Consider the following 16,866-nt stretch of genomic DNA (forward strand, 5'->3'; position numbering starts at 1 on the left):
TGAAAATATATGTATATATACATATATAAGATATATACATACATATATATGATTATATGATATATAAGATATACACACATACATAAATTTTAAAAAATCAGGGATATATATGTATATGTACATATATATGCACATATATAAGAAATCAGGGACACATATGTATTAATCAAGTTTCCTTCTTAATTAAAAACTATTCTCTCAAATAACCAGACTTACAGTGAAGTCACTTTAGAAACTTTGTTCTCAATATCCATAGAAATGTTTTATATTTTCCCCATGGTTTTCTGATCAGCAGAAAGGCAAGGAGGGTTATTTACACCACTTTTCCCCAACCCTCCTGCAGTGCCCAAACACACCTGTGAGAACAGGTTCTGCCCTAAGACCACCCAGGCTGTTCAGTTCATAGCTGGGCAGAGCAGTCTGCCGGGGGGTGTCAGGGAGATACAAACCCACGGGAGAGACCGGGAGGGACGGGGGGCCTGGGACTCGGATCACATGGCCTGGGCTTTCACCAGGGGCCCCTAGGCACAAGGATCTAGATAAGCACACACTAGGTTAGTGTCCTGGAAAGATTCTAATCCGATGTGTGGGAAAATGGAGCAAAGTTTATCTTTTCTGGCTCAGATTCAGATGCACAGTCATTTCACGTCCCAGTGAAGGGATCCTTTACTGAGCCACACGTTTTAGGAAATCACCCTTATTTCCACAGGACAATAGTCAACACTGAGAGGGAGAAAATCCACAGGGTTTGCATTTTCCACCCAGGACAGTGTGAAACAGCACTGGGTGCTGTTTCACCCAGTGACCCTTCACCCAGACGGCCCCCCCCGCCCCCTCCTCCCACCAGTCCTCGATGCTCTTCCCATGTCTGGGCTGCTGGAATTCCAGTTCTGACTCTGCCCCTGACTGGCAAGCCTCAGGTATGGCAATTCTCTTTTTCTGCCCCTTGCCTGTTGAAAGTGCAAAATGTGCCCAGCATTGGCCTAGATCCTTAGAGGAAAATCAACAACAGAATATAAATAAAAAGTGAGGTGATCAGTTTCCGCAGGAGCACATGGTCAGGTCAGCCGGGGACTCCCGCACAGCCCTGAAGCAGTTACCTCGAGAACCTGCATCGGGCAATCCTCACAGGCATGGGGACTGCTCCCTACACAAATCTGCAGAGGACAGGCAGGATCTGAACCGGGCAGAGCCGTCTAGACAATGAAGAGGAGAGATGGAAGCTGAGGGTAGACTCGGCCCGGCCAGACAGAGGCTCCTTGGACCAGCAGACAGTCCCTCTGCTCAGCAGTGCACCTTCCTGCCCCTCCCACTACCTCAGGCAGGAGCAGATCGCTTCCTCTGTCCCAGGTCTCTTGTGCCCACATGTGAGCAGGCATAACACGTCAGGCCCTGACTTGCTGAGATGGGCTCCACACTCCATGTCTCTGTCATGTGAGCCTCTACACTGAGGCTCTGATGACCACACAGCCCTCGGCTCCTGAATAGGCTCAGACACCGTAGCAGTGCTGCCAACCTCGTTCAGAGGTGAATTCAGAAGAAGTCCTTTAGAAATCACAGGTGCATGTCCAAGCTGGGCCTTGCAAGCTTACCTCTCCCAGGTAAGGGTCCGTTGTTAGCTGTCAGTGACCTGGTGGACTTAGGGTGGGGACCAGGGGTGTATAGAGTAAGGTTTCTGAATGGAAGGAGGGAAACCGGCGTAAATACTTTTTCTCTTGGAGGGCCTCCAAATTTTCTCTGCTCCATGAGGTTCCCCAGTGACCACAGCCCACCCTGATTAGCTTGTCCTGTCTCCACAGCTCTCTACTGTAGAGCAACAGTTGAAGTTGTCACCCACACACTCTCAACTTGTATTGTCTATGTCATGAGACGAGGAATGTGAAAGCAGAGGAAACTGACCTCAGCTGAAACTGGCTTTCACATTGATGAATCTGTCCAGGTTCCTGGAAGGCAGGAATTACCCTCCCACCTCCAACAGGCCTATGAAGGCAGACATGGGACAACAAAGGTATTCTTGATGCTATCATATGAGGTAGCTATGCTCTAAGAGATTAACTTGCCTATGACTACACCATGTCCAGGTGGCCAGCTAGTGTTTTGAGCCCAGATCTATTTGCAATAAAGGTGTAGCTTTCCCCTTCCTACACCACTTAGAGACAGGATCTTGCTCTAGCACTCAGGCTGGAGTACAGGGGTACAATCTTGGCTCATTGCACCCTTAACCAGGAGGTTAATCCTTCTGCCTCTGCCTCCCAAGCAGCTGGGACTACAGGTGTGCACCACCACATCTGGCTTTTTTTTTTTTTTTTGTAGAGATGGGGTCTCACTATTATATTTCCCACGCTGATCTTCATTAACTCCTGGTTTTAAGCAACCCTCCCACGGTGGCCTCCCAAAGTGCTGGGATTACAGGTGCGAGCCACACGCCCAGCTGCATGGCTCTGCGTTAGGTCTCACCACGTCCTGAGATGCGATACTGCCCAGCATTGGGGAAATGGGGGGACACTGACCTCAGTGTTGGACTCAGAGGCTACAAACTCACCCAAGAACGGGTCACAGCAGAGAGAGCAAAGCCACTGGAAAGACAGAAAAGCTGTGGTGCTTCAATCCCAGGCTAATGGCTTTAACATGGCTAAGGAGCATCTCAACCAGCCTCAAGGCTTCGATCCAGAATGGAAAAGGCCAAGCTGGGGACAGGCCACCCAAACTCGGTGTGGGGGAGGGGGCACTCTACTCCTCCACCTCCACCTCCACCCTAGCCCCCTTGGGTATCTGATCACATCTGCAGGTGGCCATCTGAGCTGGGGATGGGTGTGGCAGCTATCACAGCTCACGGATGTCAACCTGTTAAGGCCATCCGCCCACTTCCTGTCCCTAGTGCTGAGTCACCAAGCAGTCTCCCAACAGCGATTTAGCCACATGACGGCCTTTGGGGAGAAATCTGCTCAGTGGCACACAAGTGTCTGGTCTGCTAGATGTCATACTTGTAGTGTAAACCAACAAAGCACCATTACCTGGAGACTGTTCACCTCCGGGTGGGCTGCCAGTCAAAGAGCAAAACCCCCAGCACCGAAAACTTGAAGTGTGGCAAGCCCACTCTGCCTGGACACTCCCCAGTGGTCAGCTGACATCTTCACTCACTGCCGGCGGTCTCCAAACCACAGTGCCATCCCAGTGCCCACCCACAGGAGAAAGGATGCACAAACTGTGCATGGGATGGAGTACTAGCTAGCAGTAGAGTTAACTCCAGGGACATACATCAGCACAGGTCAACCGCAGACGGCAGGCTGAACAAGACCAGCAAGGCACACAAGAGTGCAAACTGTGTGCTTCTGTCTACAAGAACGTCGAGAACAGGCAGAAACCCATGGTGACTGACATCGGAAAGTGGTTGGGAAGCAGATGGGGGTTGACCAGAAGGAGGCAGGAGGGAACTTTCTGGGGTGATGAAAGTTACACAGGTTCATCATGCAGTTACACAGTTACACAGGCTCACAATTATTGAAACTCAGTGAACTGAACACTTGAGGCTGTAGATTTCATTGTGTTGCTTCTCAACGAGTATACTTCAAATAAAAGAATAATAAATAAATGCAATGCAATGCTCAGCACAGAGCGGGTAACACGGCAAGTGCCCTAGAAGAGTTGCTAAATTGTTAAACACATTTTTTTCCTAAGTGAATTTTAAAAAGACTTTACTAGGAGAATCACTTTGGAATATGTTTGGAAATCTATTTTTTTATTGTGATGAAACATACATGCCATAACATTTACCATTTTAACCGTGTTTAAACGTACAGTTCAGTGGCATTAAGTGCATGCACACTATTTTGCTATTTAGTTTTTATTTCATAATCATAAATTTAACTCTGTAATCCAGTTAGGCATGGAAGGAACAAGGAAAACATGGAACGCAAAGGGAACTACAGCAACAGCACAAAGATTCTAGGATACTGCAAGCAAATGGGGAGCAGAGGTGCTCTCCTGAGCTACAAAGGAATGGTCGGGTGATGAAGATAAAACACAAGTCAAATTTACTGGAGTTGTCCACTGTCAGCAGTGGTGATCTTCTTGCTGGTCTTGCCATTCCTGGACCCTCCATGACCTCAACAATCTTCATGCCCTCTTTCACCTTGCCAAAGACCACATGCTTGCCATCCAACCACTCAGTCTTGGCAGTGCAGATGAAAAACTGGGAAGCGTTCATGTTGGGTCCAGCATTTGCCATGGTAAGATGCCAGGGCCTGTATGCTTTAGGATGAAGTTCTCCTCATCAAATTTCTCCCTGTAGACAGACTTGCCACCAGTGCCAATATGGCGTGTGAAGTCACCACCCTGACACATAAAACCCTGGAATAATTCTGTGAAAGCAGAAACCCTTATAACCAAATCCTTCCTCTCCAGTGCTCAGAGCATGAAAGTTTTCTGCTGTCTTTGGAATCTTGTCTGCAAATAGCTCAAAGGAGACGTGGCCCAAGGGCTCACCGTCAACAGCAATGTCAAAGAACATGGCAGGGTTGACCATGGCTGACAGTACGGGGATCCAGCAGTGGCAGCAGCATCTGCAAAGCCTGCATGCACATTGTTTTTCAACCTTCTCTACCATCTATCTCCAGAGCATTTCATTTTCTTAAACTGAAACCCTTTGCCCATTAAATGATAGCTCTCTCCCCACATCCCCTGGCAACTACCATTCTACTTCTGTCTGTGAATCCAATCCAAACTACTCTAAGTACCTCATGTAAGTGGAATCCTCCAGTATTGGTCCTTTCGTGACTGGCTTATTTCACTTAGCATAATGTCTTCAAGGTTCATCCACGCTATAGCGTGTATCAAAACTTCCTTCCTTTTTAAGGCTAAATCATCTTCCATTGTATGCATCTAGTGTATTTTGTTTATTCATTCATCATTGATGGACACTTGGGTTACTTCTACCTTTTGGCTATTGTGAATGTGGTTGCTATGAGCAACACTGGTGTATGAACATCTGTTCGGGTCCCAGCTTTCACTTTTTTTGGGTATAGGCTCAGAAGCAGAATTGCTAGATCAGATGATAATTCTATGTTTAATTCTTTGAAGAATGGCCATAATGTTTTCCATAGCGGTTGCACCATTTTGCATTTTCATGAGCAGTGCATAAGGGTTGCAGTTTCTCCACAACCTCACCAACACTTGCTATTTTCTGTTGTTGTTTATAGTCATGCTAATGGACATGAAGCGGTAATCTCATTGTGGTTTTGACTTCCATTTCCCCACTGATTAGTGATGTGGACCATCTTTTTGTGTCCTTATTGGCCATTGGTATACCTTCTCTGGAGAGGTGTCTATTCAGGTCCTTTGCCCATTTTTAAATAGAAGCATTTGTTTGTTGCATTGAAAGTATGTTTTAATTGCTGCTGTGCTGGCCTGACAGCCAAGCCCCACCCTCCCCACTGCCGCATGCTCAGTTTCCAGGCAGTAGTGTCACATCCTCCACCTGACCCCATCCCAGCGGCCCACTGGTCACTCCCAGCACAGGAGTAAGGGCCCGATGGGCAACTGCCTCCCATTTTCCTGGGACCAAGGAGACTTGGCTCAGGTGTCTATTTGAGCTATCGAAAAATGTTTCTGGAGACCAGGCATTCTGGGACGTGTACCAGGAATAAAAACAGCAGACAGTTACAGCTGTCAAATTGTGACTTCACAGTCAGTGAGTGACCACCCCACCCCTGCTGCCTCCCCCAGGGGTCCTTGTGAAAAAATATGGCTTATTGTGGTGTCTGTAGAATCAAGCTTTAAATTTTAAAACTTGAGCAAGGCCATGGCTCTGGAAAGCCCTGCTCACTCAGTGATGTGAGGGAGAGCGCGTGGGGAGGGGCAAGGGCCAGGGGCCATCGCTACAGCCCTCATCTAGAATGGGGGCTGGAGCCCTTGCCACGGGAGGGCCGTTTGTGTGCCTTTATCCCAGCAAGGCAGCAGCAGGAGCTGCTCTCCTGATGAGGCTCTCCATGGCTGCCTGTGACCTTCCTTCTGTCTCAGTCACAGGTACCTTCCAGGTCTCACAGCACAAATCCCCCGCACTGCCAGACCTCTACCCAGCGGCCACTAGAGCAGACCTTGTCAGACACTTGGGGCCAGGGAGGAAGCCTCCCTCAAGGTCACAAGTGAGGTGGTGACCTTATACAGAGGAAAAAAGCGACTTCCCTGAAACATGCTTTCCATGAAAATCATTTTTCTCTTTTTGGGGGAAGAGAGGAAATTTTAAAACTGAGAATCATCGTAGAAAAAGGCAGTTTCCCCACATCATATGAAGCCATTCAGGTGCTTCTTTTTTTACAACATGTTGCCATAGATGGGTAGACGGAGAAGCTTAGGTGCTTCCTGTTAGCAAAGGTTTCAGCAAGAAATATGTTCCTTTCGCAGTTTGAATATTATTCAAGTTTTGGTGATTAAAACTGGTTTTGGTGATTAAAGCTGGCTGGAACAGCATGAACCGAAGAGATTACAGCAGGCTCTCCTCTAGAGGGATCAGCCGGACAAGCGCACTGCACGCAGCCTCCTGGTCCGACCAGCCCAGCTTCCAAATGAGGTATGTACATTTCCCAAATTCCATGGCCCTTAATTTTGGTTTGAAAAGCCAGGGCAAGCTCATCTTACATGTCTTCATATTGGCTAAATAAGCTAAGTCAATTGCAAAATAACTGACCCAAAACAAATAAGCTAATTCAATGGCAAAATAGCCTACCCAAGTCTCAAGAGGTCAAAACAGGCAGCATTGCAACAAATTGGCCTCAGGATGTATGTGGGTGGGTACAAGGGTCCCGAGCCAAGATCCTGAGGCTCTCACTCAGCATCCAGGAGACCGACAGAGGAGGCACCTAAACTCAGGGGACGCAGCCCTCCTTATGGTCACCAACAATGCCAGTCAAGTTCCGGGCAAGACAGACCAGGCTGCTGCCCCTGCTAATGTGAGCAACACTAAGTTGGACAGAATTCAGCCCACTTGTTAACCTAAAGGTGGCAACGTTGGCCTCACTGATGAGGGATTCTAGACCCAAGTGTTATAAAATCATGAGACACATCTTGCTTTGGCAAGACAACTGCAGCTAGGTTTCTTATGCTTATCTGAGGTGAAGGATCAGGTTTTGGGTTTTTGTTTACATCACCAATCTGTCAAGAACCAAAATGTGGCCCTACCTTGCATGATTAGCCCACACTCACACCATAGATGGCTCTCCTGGTAACTCACCCTGTGAGTCCGAGACCACCCAAACTGGTCTGTACCTAGTTAATGAGGGGAGCCTTGGCATCATGCTGCCAAGGCAGTGTTGAATGCAATCAGAGTTTCTTTTTTTTTTTTTTCTTTTTTGAGACGGAGTCTCGCTCGTTGCCCAGGCTGCAGTGCAGTGGCACCATCTCAGCTCACTGCAACCTCTGCCTCTCCGGTTCAAGCGATTCTCCTGTCTCAGCCTCCTGAGCTGGAATTACAGGCACATGCCGCCATGTCTGGCTAATTTTTGTAGTTTTAGTAGAGATGGGGTTTCACCATGTTGATGAGGCTGGTCTCAAACTGTTGCCCTCATGATCCGCACACCTTGGCCTCCCGAAGTGCTGGGATTACAGGTTTGAGCCACCTTGCTCGGCTTGCAATCGTAGTTTCTAAATGCTTATTCCTAATTTATCTCAGCACATACTGGTAACAGTGTAGAAACAGACACCTATCTGTGACCCTACCTGGAGTAGCACCATTTTCTACCCCTCTCTACCGTGATGGAGAGACAAGTCAATAGCAGCAGCGGCCAATGTAGGTGGTTAGGCAGAACCCAGTGGACCTATGGGTCATGGCCACAGCAGCATTCACGACCTGATTCTCTCTGCTCTGGACTGTCTCACAGAATTTCTCAGGAAATTCCTGGACTGGACCACTCATTTCCATGGACTTCCTGGTTAGATGGGGTGCTCTGTCTCCTTCCTCTATCACCTCAGCACACTTCATTGAGCTCACAGTATCTGAACAATGAATACCCAGTCTGTGCCAGGACCAAGGCTAAAAGACAAAGTCCTTGCCTTCAAGGACCATGATCCCCAAGATGAGTCCAGAAATAACCACTGATGTTACCAATTTGGCATATGCTGGCACAGTTCTAAGCACTTTGCAAACAGGAACTCATTTAATCCTCAAGTATTCAATCATCATAGATCCAAATCAGCACACCCCAGGAAGCCTTCTGACCACAAAGAAAGGAGTCAGATAAACCTAAGCCTTGCAGGCAAATTCAGAATTGAATTTTTGTTCCATTTGCAAAGATGAGGCCAGCACATTTAAGTCTGAAGGTACTTGAAATCATACTGGTGAGTCTCTTTAAATTTATTTCACACTTGAAAAGAAAATTAGCTGGACCTCAACTTATTATGTCAACTGTGATAATCAGTGAGCAATGTGGCTAAACATGTGATTATTTCTTTTTTCAAATAGGCAATTTATATTCCCTAGAAAAGGGAATATTGGCTCTCTTCCTTCTCCATAGGTAGGCAGGTGTCTGGAGGACAGGCTCCTTCCTCCCTGTAACCCACCCAGCACCCATCATAGGCCTGGCACCCATGTTTGTTGATCTGACCTTGGGCAAACGCTTGGGTCTCTCTACATCAGCTGCAGAATAGGAAGACCACCACTGTGAAGTCACCCATGCGACAAGGGGAGCAAACATGAGATGCCACAGGAAAGGCAGTACTCTTCCCACTGTGCCTTCTCAACAAACAGTTATTGAATCTATCCTCATTTAGAAGCTCCAGGAGCTGAATATATATCCTTAAAGTTCCTTGGGAGGCTAAGCTCAGCTGCAGGTTTGATCCAGAAGCAGATGCTTAAAGTTGGAAGATGTGAAAAGTGAAGGTAAAGGAGAAGGGGAAGATTGTTTTTGTTTTTTGTTTTTAATCGAATTTCACCATTCCTCACCACTTCTCCGTGTTACTAAATGACCAAAAGGAAAAAGGGATGTTCTGGCAGCTGTTGGGTCTTTAATTTGGTCTAAGCCTTTGGCGGTTGCTTTGCACAAAACCGAGATATAGGGTCCTCTTGTCTGTTCTTCCTTCACCGCCCACACCTCCAACTTGCTTCTAGGAGCTTTGCGGGGAAGCCTCAAGAAGAGGAAGCTTCGTGCTTGACGTTACAAGCCCAGCAGGGAGGGAGGGGCAGCAGCAGAGCTACACAGGAGTGACCGTGCCAGTGCCGGGCCAGCAGTCAGGCAGGGCCAGCCTCCCGCCACCCCTCACCTCCTGTGTGGTCCAGATCCCAGGCACTGCAGCCACGCCTTTCTCAAGGAGAATCTCAAAATGAAGAAGTCCCTCCTTGACTGAACATGGGTTGAAAGAGTTAAAACAGAGCAAACACATTTTTGTGGTGTGTGCTCCAAGCTCTGTTCACACCCATCTCGAGAAAAAACTAATATAAAGAATAAAAATAGAACAGAAGAAGTTGGAAAATACAGTGTTATCGCCCTTCCCAAACTGCCTCTGTGATTTCCAGGTGTTTCATTTTTTCCTTAAAACGAGGCTTTTATGAACTACTACAAATTTTGAAATCTGAGCGGGGACAACACCCCACAAAGAAAGTCCCTGAGAGAGGACAGACTGCATGGATGCTCAGAAGCACCAGAGAGACCCAGGTTGTCACTGCAATGATGAAGTTCCAAGAAAGAATTAGTCTTCAAAGTCTCAAGTCATAAATCCTAGAAGATTCCATCCAGATTAGAATTCATCAATAAGCATATTTAATAGATATATGCCCAAATATAGCATCAAAAATTCCACACAATGACAAGCCATGAACATGTGACTACACAGCCACGGAGTGAAAAGAACATCCAAAAAGTCGGCTTTGATGTCTGTTATCTGACACCTTCTCTGGGCAAACATTTTTACGGGGAAGAGTTTTGTGCCAGGCGCCTGGCTATGCATTGGTATGCAAAAATGAACAAGCCCAGGTCAATGGTTAGTAGTTCTGGATGAATCCTTAACCCTTTCTACATTGTTTTTATTCTTTGATTTGCTGTTTATTTACTATGCTGGCTCAAGAAGGAAACAGATGCCATTCAAACACCTACAAGTTTTTCTCATTAGCCTTCCAGAAACCACAGTAAATGGAAGCAGGTGTGCAAATCCAAAAGGTATCATGAATGTTGCTCAGACTTGATTAATACTGTTATTTTAGCTCACATTCCTTCTATTAGATTGATTTTACATAAAATGTTAATTAGTGAAGTCAACATAGTACCTGGTATAGGCAGTGTGAAGTGGTGCAGATGCATGGGAAAAAACAAAGACACAGGCGCCTGTGTGCACACGAATAGGGATGTGTGTGCGGAAAGGAAAACACAGACAGACTGGTAGCTGAGGGATCTGTGTTCAAACCCAGCTGAACAACGTGGCTAGGTTTGTGGCCTTCGGCCAGTTGATTACCTCTGAGCCTCATCTTCATTCGTAAAATGTGGATAATCCCTACCTCGCAGCATTGATATGAGGATTAGAGATAATATATGTAAAGTACTCGGATACAGTGAGCAGCCATAACTGGAAGCTATTATTATTATATTATTGGGGCTTAATAAAGGTTTGGTGATTGAATAATAGGTAGATTAGCTGACCTCAAAAATTCACATCAACTCTAAAATTATGACACTAAAGATGGAATTAAAAGTTCACACATCAAATCAACTCAAGGGTATTTTTAACTATTGGAATTGTGATGCAAATGTCTTATGCTTTTCAGAATAAGTACTGATAGTGAGACTTACAGAACACAATATATATACAAGCCCTGGCGTACGATTAAAACATTTATGATTGAAATTGAACAGGATTGACATCTACAGTTTCTGAGATCTCTAGGGGTTGCTGCTCTCTCTTCTTCCACAGCTAATTTTCCTAAGCCCTCTTTGTAGAGCACTTCCCCAGGCCACTGTAATGTGGGTTTATGGAGGTTATCTGTTTTCACCCTCACAACCACCCTAGATAGCCACTACTGCTCCTTCCAATTTCTTAAAAGAAAACTGGCCAGGCGCGGTGGCTCAAGCCTGTAATCCCAGCACTTTGGGAGGCCGAGGCGGGCGGATCACAAGGTCAGGAGATCGAAACCACAGTGAAACCCCGTCTCTACTAAAAATACAAAAAATTAGCCGGGCGCGGTGGCGGGCGCCTGTAGTCCCAGCTACTCAGGAGGCTAAGGCAGGAGAATGGCGGGAACCCGGGAGGCGGAGCTTGCAGTGAGCCGAGATCGCGCCACTGCACTCCAGCCTGGGCAACAGCATGAGACTCCGTCTCAAAAAAAAAAAAAAAAAAAAAAAAAAAAGAAAACTGAGGCTGGGTGAGATTAAGGATCTGTTCAAGGTCACACAGCTAGGAGGCACTGGAGATGGGACTTCAACATGGACAGGAAGCCGTGTTTCTAATCCCTCTGCAGTATCACTGCAACTAGGACAAGCCCCCAAGCGAAGCATGAGATCTGAGAGACTCAGGAGGAAATGCACACACAGAAAAGGAAGAACAAATGTCAGTAACATCTACTGCATTCTTTATTGGACAGTATTCTGTGTGACTGCATTCTCACCAAGTCTCTTCAATAGAAAACTTATGTAATTTGTTAGTGTTAAAAGTCAAAATAGGGCTGGGCGTGGCAGCTCACGCCTATAATCCCAGAGTGAACTTTGGGAGGCAGAGACAGGCGGATCACCTGAGGTTGGGAGTTCAAGACCAGCCTGACCAACATGGAGAAACCCCGTCTCTACTAAAAATACAAAATTAGCCGCGCATAGTAGCACATGCCTGTCATCCCAGCTCCTCGGTAGGCTGAGGCAGAAGAATTGCTTGAACCCTTGAACCCGGGAGGCGAAGGTGGTAGTGAGCCAAGATCGCACCATTGCACTCCAGCCTGGGCAACAAAAGCAAAACTCCATGTCAAAACGAAGAAAAAATCAAAACAACAGCAATTCCACTTCTGGGTACAGACCCAGAAGTACTGAAAGCGGGATGTCTTATACTCCTGTTCACAGCAGCATTATTCCCAGTAGCTACAACACGGAAGCAATCCAAATCTCCATCAACAGATGAATGGACAAACAAAATGTAGTCCATACATGCAATGCAATACTATTCAACCCTAAAAAGGAAGGAAATCCTGTCCCGTGCCACGAGATGTGATAAACCTGTAAGACATTATGCTAAATTTAACAAGCCCATCACAAAAGGACGAACGTGGCATGATTCCACTCACGTGAGGGATCTAAGGTAGTTAAATGTATAAACAGGAAGTAGAATGGCAGCTGTCAGGGGCTGAGGGAGGTGGGAATGGGGACATGATGTTTAATGGGTATAGACTTTGAGTTCTGCAAGATGAAGGGTTCTGGAGCTTGCTTGCACAACAATGTGAATGCTACGAATGCACAGTTAAAAATGGTAAAGGTGTCTCACGCCTGTAATCACAGCACTTTGGGAAGCCGAGGTGGGTAGATCACCTGAGGTCAGGAGTTCTAGACCAGCCTAGCCAACATGATGAAACCCCGTCTCTACTAAAAACACAAAAAATTTGCTGGGCGTGGTGGCAGGTGCCTGTAATCCCAGCTACTCTGGAGGCTGAGGCAGGAGAATTGCATGAACCCGGGAGGCAGGGGTTGCAGTGAGCCGAGATTGTGTCATTGCACTCCAGCCTGAGTGACAGGGTGAAACTCCATCTCAAAAAAAAAAAACCGTAAAGATGGTAAATTTTATGTGTTTTTAAACCATGGTTAAAAAAAAGTGACAATATATATTTGTGTATATATATCTGTATGTTTGTGTATATACAGGTGTGATTATCTGTTTACAAATATATATACACATACATATATCCTCAAAATGATCAAGGATTTTAAAATGTCAAAAACCTATAAATTATAACAATAGACACCTGTGAGGCTAATGGCAGCCTATAAATGTCCTGGAGGCCGTCTTCTTTGCACACACTGGATCCCCGGCCACAAACATGCTCACCCTTCTTGTTCCAGCTTGTGAGTCGTCATCTGCTGCTGCACAGTCCAGAGTCTCCGAACTACTTGAATTTTATGCAGATACCCTCTTGCACAGAAAATGAGAACTCTTCCCCCTTCTACCCTAAAGGTGGAAATGCTCCCAAACGATAAAATTGATTTCACAAAGAACTCTGTTGCTACTTCCAGTGATCAACTTGCCTCATCTTAATTGGCAGTTTCAGTTTTCCTGTTTTCAAGTGGTTTCCTTGAAGAAAGCACAGGCTGCGTTTCCTGTGGGAGAAGTAAGCCTGTTTACTTCTTTAACTCCGTGGAAGAACCACGGAGTTTGCTTTCAGGGTGGTCCTGATCTCAGCATTTTTGATCTAAGGTGCAGGTAAAGAATTGGGATACATCTTTCCTTCTTAACCAAAATTAAGACCATTTTCTATGGTAAAATCTACTTTCGACAAAAGTACATTCCAGGGATTCTGCTACCTAATCTTTTAGCATATCAGGAGATGACCCCAGATTACTTAAGAAATAAAAACTGACTATCTTCTACAGAAACTACAGATATTCTACCAGCTTCCAAACATTTGCGTGGATATGTGTCTAGCACAGTGAAAGATGCTAAGACAGGCCTGGAAAAAATATGATTTATCTGTTTACAAATACATCCCCCCCCCCCTCTTTTTTCCTTTCTATCTTTTTTTTTTTTTTTTCCTGAGACTGGGTCTTGCTCTGTCGCCCAGTGTAGTGGCGTGATCACGGTTCACTGCAGCCTCAACTTCCTGGGCTCCGCGGTCCTCCCATTCACTAACACATTTCTTGTTCTCCAGTCCTCTTACACAGTAACTGCCTTGGTTTATCCTCATGCATCACAACTAAAGGCTGGATTTCTTATTCATGATGTTTCTTCCTCCTCCTACCCGCAAGTAGGCACTTAGTTGACTGATTATAGAATCACAAAGTTGGTTATAATTCCATTTCTTCATCTGACTTTGAACTTAAGTGTTCCAATTACTTTGCCTGATCCTAATAAGTCAGTAGCGTGCTAATGCTTGCCTTGATATTTCTGAAATATACAGGGCTGTGATTAGCATGGGATTGCATCATTAGAAAGCTAAGTTGAAAGCGGGTGAGCAAAATCACCACTCGCATTTAAGTAAAACTGCCTGTTCAGTAGACTTACAATGTTACTATGATCCTAGGGATACTACATGCTGTGACTAAATATATATCATATTTGGAAAATCCTCTGCTGTTCCGAAACCTTCTGGCTTTGACCACTACTAGAAAAGACCCCAGGACAGACCGGCTATAATATAGTCTCGAAGTCTCTCCAAGCCAGATACAACCGATGACACAAAGAATCCCTAAGCCACAACAGTACTGGGATTAAAAAAAAAAAAAAAGAAGAAGAAAGAAAGAAAAAAAAGGAAGGAAGGGAAAAGGAGGAAGGAAGGACAAACTTTAGTTAGTTCTGCTGGACTGAATTGATATCTCCCAGCCAAAAAGTGAGAAAGCTTTACAGTAAGCCTGCTAAAAGAAAAAAAAATAACCCATGTACACATACATATCAAATGAGATGCTAAAAAAATGACATTAGTATTAGGGGTGCTATTTGAGTCGATGAAAAAAAAATTAACTCCTTTATATCTGTATGTAGCTGGGAATAGTGTAGGCTTTTAGAAACTAGCAGGAAAAAAGAAGGAAATACTTTAAACTAGGAATGGTTTGTAGCCAAATCAATTGATAAAAGAAATAAAAAGATGGCACAACTAAAATTGATGCCAAAGATTTATAAGATTGACTAAATAAACAAAAATGAATGGATCACCATGGAAATGCATGAATATTGAAATAGGCAAGATTTGAATAGACTAATGATGTGCCTCACTTAAACTGACAGGTGTTGATAACAACGGTGACACTGAATCCACACCAACCGCCATACTTCCAACATGCTTATTCCTAGAAAACAGGCTGGATTTTAAGGTTCCTGTGGTAATAGTTTATAAGCAAAATGCATTTTCCAGTCTTAAAGTGACTGACTGAATGCTCATCTACCGGAAAAACAAAAAAAAGGTTTTTATCCATTTTGTTCTAGGTATGAGGAGCTGCAGATAGCAGAAGTCATTCTCCTGGGCTCTACTAGTCTTTGTTTCAATAAACCTCCCACAAAACTGAATTCTCAGTCTTGCTTGTCTTCCACTCTGAGTACTTGAAGTATGACCACCACTCATTAGAAACATAATTAAAAAGACACAACACTAGATCCCCACCCCCCATCACATTCAGATGAAAACCAATAACCCTTAATCTATTTGTTACCATGGCTACCATAGGATATTTTATTTCAGTAAAACTCTAGGTATTTCGTTTGGATTGCTGCTTGCAAATGAAAGTTGGAGACCTATAAATTTCCATAACCGCACTAGATATAGAGAGACCGAGAAGAAAATGTTTTTCTTAATCATAGGCAAATATGGTTTATAAGCTGTTTGTGCAGAAAAGTTATTAAAATTGGTTAGATGCATCAGCCCATAAACCAATTTAATGCCATTAAATTCATATAGAGTTTAAAGGCACACGTGCTAGTAATTCCCTGATTTATAGCAGGGTGATAAATCAAGTACACTACAGCACAATGTATGGGACGGAGACTATTCATCAGTAGCACACAGCTCCATACCTGTATAAACACCTAGATTACGGACTAATCAAATACATGCATGCCAACCAGCCTTTAAAGTATTCACCAGTGCTTACTGGACATGTTTTCTCTAAGTGTCAGAATGAACAATCTATAAAATTGTTCATTCTCCTCCCTCACAAAAAAATTAAAAAGCTCTATACCTTCAATAATAATAATAATAATAATAAATCAGGAGTAAGGTGAGACAAGTCTGCTGTCATTCATCTGAAAATGAAGCAATTCCTCAAATCTGACCTCCCAGGGCTGAGTTAGTGATAAGATCACACGGCGAAGAAGAAACTCTGTAGTGACTAGACAGATGGCTTTAAAGAGACTGAAACTAGGATAAATAAAGCCGTAACCAGGACAGATCTGTCATCGCAAGAGGGGTCCGAATCCCAGCTTTGCTGGACTGGAGAGAGGCTGGAACCTGCAGCAGCGGGGCCGGGATGCCGCTGAGCTGCCGAAGTGGAAGTTTCGCGGGCAGCGGCAGCTGGGCGTCCTCTACGGTCTGGTCCCTCCAGCGCCGAGGTCTCGCCTAATGCTACATAAATACCTGCGTCCACGATTCGCCCGGGGCGCGCCGCGGCGCAAGCACGGGAGGGAGGGAGGAGAACGTTTGCAGAGCGGCAGGGATGGCAGCGGCGGCGGCGGCAGCTCCTCACCCATCAGTATCCCTGGGGGCCCGCGCGAGGGCCCGCCAACGGACCGCGTCTGCCGCTCGGTTCCAGAGCCCGGGGACGACAACTGGCTTCTCAGCGGGCGGACCCAGGCATCCGAGACTCGCGCATGGCCGCCACCCCCTCCTCCGAGACGGCTGGCCGCAGGCAGGCAGCGCGTCCCCGCCTTCCCCAGCCAACGCAGAGGCGACCTGCCCTGGGAGCCGCCTCCGACCTACTCCGGCTCCAAGCACAGCGCTCCGGCCCCGGGCTAGCACGTCCCTCCCTCGGGGCCCGGGGCCGACGCTGTCCAGCGCGGGCAACCGCGCGGCGACCGCAGATAACCCTCGCGCTCTCAGCCCGCTCCAGGCCACGGAGACCGGGACGCGAGCCCTGGGCCCCCCACCCCGGGCCCCACGCGGCCACTGGGGCGCGCGTTCACACTCCCACACTACACATCTCCAGGTCCACCCTGTCCCACACATCAACAACCCCTCCCCACCGACACCACCTCCTGGCTCCTTTGCCA

General features: G+C 46.1%; 1 protein-coding gene across 3 annotated transcripts in view; it reads right to left on the minus strand.

The window, feature by feature from the left end:
• The window catches only part of KLHL29 (kelch like family member 29), a 327,580-nt gene that overhangs the window by 304,850 nt on the left and 5,864 nt on the right, over positions 1–16,866 (minus strand). The gene's annotated exons all lie outside the window — the stretch shown is intronic.

This window comes from Macaca mulatta, chromosome 13, assembly GCF_049350105.2.
Source record: "Macaca mulatta isolate MMU2019108-1 chromosome 13, T2T-MMU8v2.0, whole genome shotgun sequence".
Lineage (NCBI taxonomy): Eukaryota > Metazoa > Chordata > Mammalia > Primates > Cercopithecidae > Macaca > Macaca mulatta.